At 42.0% G+C, this 10,572-nt stretch overlaps 1 long non-coding RNA gene across 1 annotated transcript; it reads right to left on the bottom strand.

Annotated features, from left to right (window-relative positions):
- Window positions 1-5,669: 5,669 nt before the first annotated feature.
- On the bottom strand, window positions 5,670-8,359 carry LOC309700699. Its single transcript, XR_014274719.1, has 3 exons — window positions 8,296-8,359; window positions 7,564-7,769; window positions 5,670-5,838 (listed from the first exon to the last, which is right to left on the bottom strand). It is a non-coding gene; the product is annotated as an uncharacterized lncRNA (long non-coding RNA).
- Between the last annotated feature and the right edge of the window lie 2,213 nt (window positions 8,360-10,572).

The following is a 10,572-nucleotide window of genomic DNA, read 5'->3' as shown; positions in this document are numbered from 1 at the left end:
GGGTCTGCAGCCTTAACGATCCTCAAGGGCCGCGTACTCAAAGACCGCTGAGGCCGGAAGTGCGAGGCTTGTAGGCTTGTGAGATGGGACGGTCTAGCCTCCATCGCGCTGCCCAGGTTGCCTAGCAACCATGATACTAACAGCTGGAAACGTTTCATACAGCTTTGTTTGACAGAAATGAAGGAGAACATATTTTGTACATTTGTTTCTACATGAGTTTTGTGTGATTTGATAAGTATCTGAGGCTGAGACCACGGGACTGTAAAACATGATTGTTGGGCTTCATTTCTGTACTGAACAGTCATTTAAGATTAGCTAGTAAATAACAATTAGCTAATGTTGTTCTTGAGACTAAAGTCATCTCACTTTGGTAATGTAAATATAATATGGCCAATATTGTATTAATCATTATTAGTTATTACAGCAGTGAACATGAACTCTGTGCCAAACACTGAGCTTCAGTAAAGATTCAAGTTGCATTTATTTATATTTCCTATCACCTTAAATCTTCACTTAAAGACAAGTACCTGTGACAATGTATATATAGATGTATTATATATAAGAGACAAATATTGTTCTTTTAATATGTTGGCATTATTAAATTTGGCTCAATGCTTATATATGTGTGGAAAAAGAAAATGTACGAGCTGTGATAATTGTTTCTGATAGAATGAAGAGTAGACTGATATATGAAATATTCCTTTATTGGGTGAGAAAATCAGACCATGTCATAACTGCTTTAAGTCATACAGAATAGATATCAGAGCCTTAAACAGGCTGACGTCTGCTAAATGGGACAAACTGGGCAGAAAGTATACAAACACATAACATCCTTATAGAATATGATGTAACACTATAGATCAACTTACCTCAGAATATATAAAGCATATAAACAATTACAGCAATATGATGCAACAAACACAGCAGTGCTACTAATCCAAAATACTCAAAGCTTCATAGAACTGAAACAAACATTTATTTTTAGGTCCATTCTGCTGCTGATACATACTTTAGGTTTCTGAATATTAAACTTGTTGCTGCCTTTCATAGTGTGTAACTTGAAGGCCCTGAGTACTTTCTCCCACACTGAAAACACTGGAATGATAAAATTATTTGAACATTACCTAATAAGACTGATTCAGGACAGACAATTAGTTATTCTAAACTTTTCTAGCAGTCCTTCACAAACAGGGAACAGTCTGTCTATTCTCTCCATCTGTCAGCTGCTGCTGGCTCTTCCTCCTCCTCTTCCTCACACACTGCTGAGGTTGTCCTGGTGTCCTGGACACTTGCAGTCGTCACGCATGGAAATCAAATGTGTGATAAGCTGCAGGATTCAAACACAAGTGTAACTTATAAATACATGTTCATACTTTTATTCCACAATCAGAGAGAAAGAAACAGAGAGAGAGTGCAGGACAGACATACAGGTGACAGTCTCAGGTGTATACACTGCTACAAACAGGAGGATTTAGTATTTGTGTTATTACGAGTGCTAAACAAGAAGAGTTCCCAGATGGTACAGTGGACACATGTGTGACTCCTGTGATTAAAGCATCTTTCTTTCAGCTTAACGAGTGAACCGTCAGCTCGTTCAAATACACGTTAAAGTCCGTTTGGCTCCACACCACCAAACAGAGGCAGCAACATAACATAGCTAACATTAACAGTGCAGTGAATCCTTCTTGTGCCGTGATATTCAGGACTGCAAACCGAGCAGCATCACTGACTTTCAGCTTGTTGTGTTTGTGGATATATGACTGACTTTAATTATCCACAAAATCATCACATTCTCTGTAAGATTAAGGTCGACTATCGAACGGCGTATATTTTAAAGTAAAGGCTTTAAAACAAAGTAAACGTTGAAAGTACAAACATTGCTAATGTCACATAACTTTGCCGGCATGTGGCCAACAGTAATGTTTTAATGTTCTTCATTATTAAACATTTGCACAAAAATAAGTGACATAATATTCAGAACTTACTTTTGAAAGTTTACTCTTTGGCCGCTCCGCTTCCACTTCCTTTGAAGTCCCAGTGCACTTGTTAGCATGTTTTGGTTCGTGCATATGAAGAGCCGGCTCTTTCAGCTCCCAACTGGCTCTTTTTAGTGAGCCGAGCCGAATGAGCCAGTTCTCTAATAAGAGCCGGAAATCCCATCACTAATGCTAACTTCCTCTTTTAAGACCGGATGTAGTGTTGTACATTTCCAGTAGCTTTATTTTGCGGTCAATCGCTACTGCAAAGATGGACTCCAAAATCATGTCCAAAATACGGAAACGGAAAGATCGCTTTAAATTACAAAGCGCATAAGGTGGGAACGCTCACCATTGCTGTGTCCCGCTGTGTACTGCTGGGGGAGATTTAACAGGATGTTAAGTTTTCACTCCTTTCCCAAAGATCCTGAATTGTGCGCACAATGGCTGATATTCCATGGCTGAAATCAGAAGGGACGGCTTCACAGTTACAACCAGCTCTAGAGTGTGTTGTTGGTATCTTGAGACTTTAGAGATCTTTGTGTCTTCCCCTGGGAAGTGTAGTCTTTGGCCGAAAGTTGTTCCCTCCTTATTCCACTGGAATAATTTTTTTGGAAAAGACAGAGTGACCCGGAGTTTGGGAGTGCCGCCCTCGACCTGTTAATATCGTGGCTATGGCAACTGAGGATTACAACACAGGGGATGAAAACAATGTGTCTGATCTACCCATCGCTGGTTGTGCTGAGTCTGCTCCAGCCTCCATCCCCCTGATTGAAGACCACGACTCAGGCAACAGCTTGAGTCTTATCACTTGACTCAGGGATTTGGACTGCAGCGATTTGCCACATCACCTGATGACATTCATTACTATACAAGGTAAGAAATCCTGAAGTTTTCAGCTAGTGACCCATGGTCTTATAACATTATCACACAAATGTGCATTTTAACATGAGGCTGAAGTTGGTTTTTGTTTCTAGCCCTCATCACTTTAACAATATTAATGTTACTTACCTCTAATCTGTATTACATTGGCCAGTAGAACGTTGTAATGTCATCTGAAAGTTAGCAATAGCTGCAGAAAAAACTATAATACCATCCACCATTTAAATGCAGATTTCTGTCATATGAGCATTTGATGGCCTTTTGGAATCTAATCCAAGAGGCAACAAGCAGGATGGTGAGGGTCACCAGTGGTCAGAAGAGCCTTTCCACATCAGCACATCCACCGAGAGCCCTGTAAACAGACCAACTATAAGTTCTACAAAATAAATAACTGCTTGGTCTGTGTGGGTTGCATGTTTTTGCTGGTGACTGACCAGCCTTTTTGTCCAAGCACGCTCAAATGTCAGATGTGGATGTCCTTAGAACCCAGTCCAGTGCCTTACTTTAACCGCATTGTCTATTGCTCTGTTCTGTGTGCTTCTTATTGACTGCAATAGATTTGTAAAGATGCTAAATACTGTTTCCCTGGAATTCTGAAAGAAAAACACACATAGCTTCAAATTATCAACTGTATTTGACATACTTTGAGTTTTATAACAGTAAACATATCAAACTTTTTCCACAAAAAAAATGGTTTAAACACTATGACTGCCGATATTAATACTAGCACAAAACTAGTCTGTGTGAACTCTTCACCAAACCTACTTTTACCAACAGCTTTCTATTTTTATCAAAACACAGCGACAGGCAAATAATACAATGGCCCATGCCCACCATGTAAGTTTACGACATTAAAGTAAAGAATGACAGGCTACCCATTTATGATACTGCAAGGTATTTGTCCATGTACACGTGAAAATAGAACATATTTACCTTACACTTCATTGTCTCCATCAAACCCTCATCCCTCTGTATCCTTTGTATGAAAACATCTTCTTGAGTGGAGACTACAAAATCGCACCAACTCATAATGCCATCCACCTCTTCAGTGAGCAGAATTTCCTCCAGTTTCTGCAAGACACCTAGATCTGGCTGGTTGAACCTCTCCTGAAACTGAACATCAACACTATCCAGCACTCTGTAAAACTCTGCTCTGTAATGCTCTTCAGGTGACTTGGGAGTGTGCTGGCTAGCCCCGCCAGCATATCGTTTTGGTGGCCATCTCTGGTGAGGAATCTGAATGGGCTCAATACCAAGGGAGTTCACCATTTTTGCTGCTTTGTCAAACATCTGATAGAATCTTTCTTCATTTCTTTTCAGCTGTAGAGTGGATCTGACACACTCTATTGAGCATCTCATTCCTGCAATGGTTGCAGTCCGTTTTTGCAGGGACTTGTTCAGACATTCTAGCTCCTCAATAACTTCCAATGCCATAAGAAGTCCAAGCACTATTCTCCCCTTTTCAAACCTCTCATGCAATCCATTTGCCCTAGCACTTGTGGTAGATCCAGCTGCTGCCATCTCCTCTAAACTAGTCAAAATACTGTCATACTGAGACAGCGCTGCTTTGATAGCAGTTCCCCTTACAGTCACCTGGTTGGGCAGAGAAGTCTGAGTGATACTGATGGTCCCTCTGAATCTGCTGCAACTGCTGAAAACATAGCTTTGAATCTTCCAGACTGTTTGCATAATGTACCCACTCTAAAGCGTCACGTATTACAGAACTAGCCTGACATGCAGCCTGTGTAATTAATTTCAGGCGGTGAGGCCCACAATGCATGTACAATGCCAGTGGCTGTTGTTTCTTCACTTCTGCCTGAGCACCTGAATAAGCTCCTGACATGTTCTGAGCACCATCATAGGTCTGACCTCTTAAACATGACATCGGCAAATTCAGCCTCAAAAGCACATCCACAGCTGTTCTAGCTATCTCCACTCCAGTAGTTCCTGAAACCTCATAGAAGCCTACAAAAACCTCATGTGGACCCAGGTCCTCATCCACATATCTAAAACATATGGACTCTTGCTCTCTTCCTGTGATATCTTGAGTACCATCTATAATGATAGAGAACTGCAGGACAGATAGAGACTGGATAGTTTGTGCAATATTTCTGACAATGCAGTTTCCAAACAACTGCAAAATCTCATTTTGCACTGGTGGAGCGGTATAGTCATGACAACGGGTCAGCCAGTCAGAAAGACAGACATCGTCTTTGGCTTTATATTTTAAGTGTTGAAAGAGGTTACCATCTTCCTTGCCATGTCCTCGCAGTGCCAAACCCTGTCTGATAAGAAACTGCATTGAACTCACAATGCTTTTTAAGCAGTGTCTGGCATTTTGCTGTTGTTTTGACCAGGCAGTTGATAGTTGTGAATTTATTTAGGAAATTGTTAGGAAATTTATTTTAGGTGTCTTCATAGTTTTATTTTTGAAATACACCAATTTTTATATACACTGCAGGAAAAACGAAAATAAATATTATAATGCAAATTATATGCAAATTATATGCATATGCATCAAAATAAACTATTTCCAGCAGTGCAATATGAGTCCTAAACATCCCTCACCATTGTTTTTCTTGTGACATTGCCAAGTCTGATGTGTCACATGGCCCTTTTCCTATTGAAAAAACAAAAGTTGTATCCAAGATGGCCGACTTCTAAATGGCCACCATGGTCACCACCCATCTTGAGGATTTTGCCCCCTCACATATACTAATGTGCCACAAACAGGATTTTAATATCACCAACCATTCCCATTTTATTACGGTGTGTCCATATAAATGGCCCATCCTGTATTTGACTTGCTGTCATTTTTTTACATGACAAAAAGCTGGCATTTGAACATGGGTGTGTAGATTTTTTTTATAGCCACTGTACATGTGTTTTATCCTCCGATTAAAATTATTATTATGTGCTTGATGTGCCTTCCCTTTGGCCCTGGCTCTTCCCCTCTGACTGTACTAGGACATATTACCACCTGATAAAAATAACACATGGATTCATGCCATAGAAAAAGTGAGACTTGTCAATTCAGATTCTTTATCAAATATACACTAATGAATCAATTTACATCAGCAGCCTAACAACTTTCATGACAATACTAGTTAATCTACAGGGAGTGCAGAATTATTAGGCAAATGAGTATTTTGTCCACATCATCCTCTTCATGCATGTTGTCTTACTCCAAGCTGTATAGGCTCGAAAGCCTACTACCAATTAAGCATATTAGGTGATGTGCATTGCTGTAATGAGAAGGGGTGTGGTCTAATGACATCAACACCCTATATCAGGTGTGCATAATTATTAGGCAACGTCCTTTCCTTTGGCAAAATGGGTCAAAAGAAGGACTTGACAGGCTCAGAAAAGTCAAAAATAGTGAGATATCTTGCAGAGGGATGCAGCAGTGTCAAAATTGCAAAGCTTCTGAAGCGTGATCATCGAACAATCAAGCGTTTCATTCAAAATAGTCAACAGGGTCGCAAGAAGCGTGTGGAAAAACCAAGGTGCAAAATAACTGCCCATGAACTGAGAAAAGTCAAGCGTGCAGCTGCCAAGATGCCACTTGCCACCAGTTTGGCCATATTTCAGAGCTGCAACATCACTGGAGTGCCCAAAAGCACAAGTTGTGCAATACTCAGAGACATGGCCAAGGTAAGAAAGGCTGAAAGACGACCACCACTGAACAAGACACACAAGCTGAAACGTCAAGACTGGGCCAAGAAATATCTCAAGACTGGTTTTTCTAAGGTTTTATGGACTGATGAAATGAGAGTGAGTCTTGATGGGCCAGATGGATGGGCCCGTGGCTGGATTGGTAAAGGGCAGAGAGCTCCAGTCCGACTCAGACGCCAGCAAGGTGGAGGTGGAGTACTGGTTTGGGCTGGTATCATCAAAGATGAGCTTGTGGGGCCTTTTCGGGTTGAGGATGGAGTCAAGCTCAACTCCCAGTCCTACTGCCAGTTTCTGGAAGACACCTTCTTCAAGCAGTGGTACAGGAAGAAGTCTGCATCCTTCAAGAAAAACATGATTTTCATGCAGGACAATGCTCCATCACACGCGTCCAAGTACTCCACAGCGTGGCTGGCAAGAAAGGATATAAAAGAAGAAAAACTAATGACATGGCCACCTTGTTCACCTGATCTGAACCCCATTGAGAACCTGTGGTCCATCATCAAATGTGAGATTTACAAGGAGGGAAAACAGTACACCTCTCTGAACAGTGTCTGGGAGGCTGTGGTTGCTGCTGCACGCAATGTTGATGGTGAACAGATCAAAACACTGACAGAATCCATGGATGGCAGGCTTTTGAGTGTCCTTGCAAAGAAAGGTGGCTATATTGGTCGCTGATTTGTTTTTGTTTTGTTTTTGAATGTCAGAAATGTATATTTGTGAATGTGGAGATGTTATATTGGTTTCACTGGTAAAAATAAATAATTGAAATGGGTATATATTTGTTTTTTGTTAAGTTGCCTAATAATTATGCACAGTAATAGTCACCTGCACACACAGATATCCCCCTAAAATAGCTAAAACTAAAAACAAACTAAAAACTACTTCCAAAAACATTCAGCTTTGATATTAATGAGTTTTTTGGGTTCATTGAGAACATGGTTGTTGTTCAATAATAAAACTATTCCTCAAAAATACAGCTTGCCTAATAATTCTGCACTCCCTGTATAGCACCAAATCATCAGTCAGTAACCTGTGACCTTGCCTCTTCACTTCTGTCCGAGCTACAACATGGCAGAGCTGCCTCTGTCACCTGATAAATAACAGTGAGACATTCCAAATACATGCAGTCACACATGTGCTTCAAATACAGTCATGAACCAACAAGTCATCATCCAATTTCACCTGTAATCTTGTATCACCATTACTCTCTGAGCTCTGTGTTGGTTCTTCTGTCACCTGACAAATAGGACATACATGACAATAAGAATAAAATGGGTAGCTGCTTCAGCGTTTCTGTCAATTTGTGCAGATCTTGACTCATCAGTAATGTTCTTAGGGTGAATGCATTTTTTTTTTAAAAATTGTGCAAACTGCATTACAAGGTGAAATATTTGCAAAATCATGACAACCTCATGATATTTTGTCTCAAAAATTAACCCTATGAATATGTGAGTACCACTAGGATGAAATTATTGTGTCACCAACATTTTAACGTTAGACATATAATTTTAACAGCCTCTGTAAACTAATATCCTGGCTTGCTCGAGGCTCCCATTTTTCTCTGACAGTTTCAATCAAAATTAGAAATGCTACTCTGAGACCGAGATAACTAAAAGTGCTGCCTGTTGTGCAGTTAGTTTCCAAAACACGCTATTCATGGTTACATACAATTTTAGACTGATGTGGGCCAAAGCCTAGCATAGCCTGTAACGTTATTATGATGGACACATTTTAAGAGTGAACTTGACTATAAGTGACTTACAGGTTTCTTTGAAAAATACTTTTGTATATCGAGGTTTTTCCTTTTTGCTGCCATACTCCTCTCCTCCTTGCAGGTCCTCGCAGCCCAGGCTTGCCGCTGCTAAAGCTAAACAGCGCTTCCTGACAGGCACAGCCAATCACATTGGCCATATTTGTCACATGAGGTCGAGAACGTAATTTAACACTTTCTGCACCGCTGGGTGAATGAGACGTTGACAGATCGATTTTTTCTTTCCATCGGGTTTGTTTTTCTTTACTCGAAGAGATCAAATTATTGGTGGGGACGTGTCCCTTCCGTCCATGCGAAATCTACGCCCTTGCCCAGAGGTGTCTTCCTTTTAAAATGGAGTTTTTCTTTCCCACTATTGCAAAGTGGTTGCATATTCGGGATCGTTTGATTTTGGGGTTTTTCTTTGTTGACTTGAATTTAGTTGATTATGCTCCACAGTTACTCTGTTGGAGCTATGGACTTCCAAATGGACACAGCAGGAAGAAGTGCACCTGGGTGCACCATCAAACACTTTTTTCACTCCCCAAATCATTCTGATAATATATACAGAAAATACATAAGGCATTTAAAGTCCAACAAAACAGTTTTCAAAGCATACTCAATGCAAGAATAGCTTAATTGAGTAAACACTACAAAAATGATTATCATCAGTACTGTTTACAGGTTTACAGTCCAACAATTTAAAATCTTAATTTTTTTTTTTTAATCCATCTGGGGCAGATTGCTTTCACTGAGGCACTTCAGAACAGCTGCTGACAAACCTTGTTGCAACTCTGTGAGGACAACAGCACTGATGAGTAGTCAGTGTAGGCACTGCAAATCCATGGGCAATCTGTGGGGAAAAAAAAAACATTATTCAGTTAATGGTGTACCATACTTTTCAATTTCATTTTTTTTTTTTTTTTTCTTTTTGTTAAATGACATCAGAAACAGCAGTATGCGACATTACGTGATGGCAGAGCTTTAGTTCATCCTTTGTCATTTTTTTTTTTTTTTTTTTTTTTTTAATAAATAGGACAGGGGGAATGAATGAGAGAGAGAGGGGGAGAGAAAGAAAGAAAACCAAAGGGGAGAAGAGACGGTGAGAAGGGGGGGGAAGAGAGACAAAAAAAAAAAAAAAAAACTCCTGGGTCACCTGTATGGAGAAAGAAAAAACAAACAAACAAACAAACAAACAAACAGAGGAGACAGCAAACAACAAAGAGCAACATAATAATAGAGAAAACAAAGCACCATCACAAACTAGCTAGTCATAGATATCAGTATTTACTAAGTAATAAACGATATTGTGCAGCACGCAAGATAGACAGCGCACAGGGTGCTTTGAGGCAGCAGCCAAGAAAGCTTTAGTCCGCGTCTGTGAATACCCATGTGTGCATACCTGTGTGGATCAGCATGCTTGCATTCCAAAGGTTTCTCCATGTAATGATCTGCTAGGGAGTGTGGGGGGGCCACAGCCCCGTCCTCCAGGGTGTGAAGCGGGTATGGAGGAGATCAAAACTCCAGACATCCAGAGGCCCCCAGAACACAAGAGACCATGGAAGACCAACAGAGGGGCAGCCGCGCCACTGTTCCAGTAAGAGCTGAGGAGAGTCCCAGATGAGGGCTCACTCAGCAGCCGCGGAGCAGAAGCCAGGGGGGGTTGCAGTGACGCGCCCGTGAGCTCCGCCGGCCCCCAGCTGCGCCTGAGTGACCGAGCCCTAGGCCGAGAGGCCGGGGGCACCCCACCTCCAAAGGGGCCCGAGCGAGCCCCAGGCCCCAGGCCCCGACAAGCGGCCGCCAAGGAGTGAGCCGGTGTGTACCCGGACGCCCACCCCCAGACACAAAGAACCACCAACACACCGACACCTGAGGGAGTCCGCCACCGGCAGGGGAAGTGGTGGTGGGTGGAGATAGGCCTCCAAACCTTGGAGGGCCTGAGGTGTCCCCAGAGAGGTGGCGTCTGATACCCAACCTGACATATAGACACAGACATACAGGCACACACAGACACAAACATCCATTCCCACCCTCATGCTCTCATATGCACTCACTCCACACTCAACCAACGTGGAGACAGACATAAAGAGACGCTGTACACACAATCACACTCCCCAAGCGTACTCTACAAACCGGGTCTAGGTACCCTTGCCCCTGGAGGGGGGAATTGCACCCAGACCCAGGTGGTGTTACCCTTTTCCCTGCGGTGGGGAGAGGCAGACCACCCCGACTCCGCAGCAGCAGGGAGGCCCCACACCCCAGACCGCAGTCGGACGGCCAACTCCTCCT

Source organism: Aulonocara stuartgranti (genome assembly GCF_965226115.1).
Source record: "Aulonocara stuartgranti genome assembly, chromosome: 23".
Classification (NCBI taxonomy): Eukaryota; Metazoa; Chordata; class Actinopteri; order Cichliformes; family Cichlidae; genus Aulonocara; species Aulonocara stuartgranti.
The sequence above is the reverse complement of the archived record's forward strand: the minus strand, read 5'-3'. Positions and strand labels throughout refer to the sequence as shown.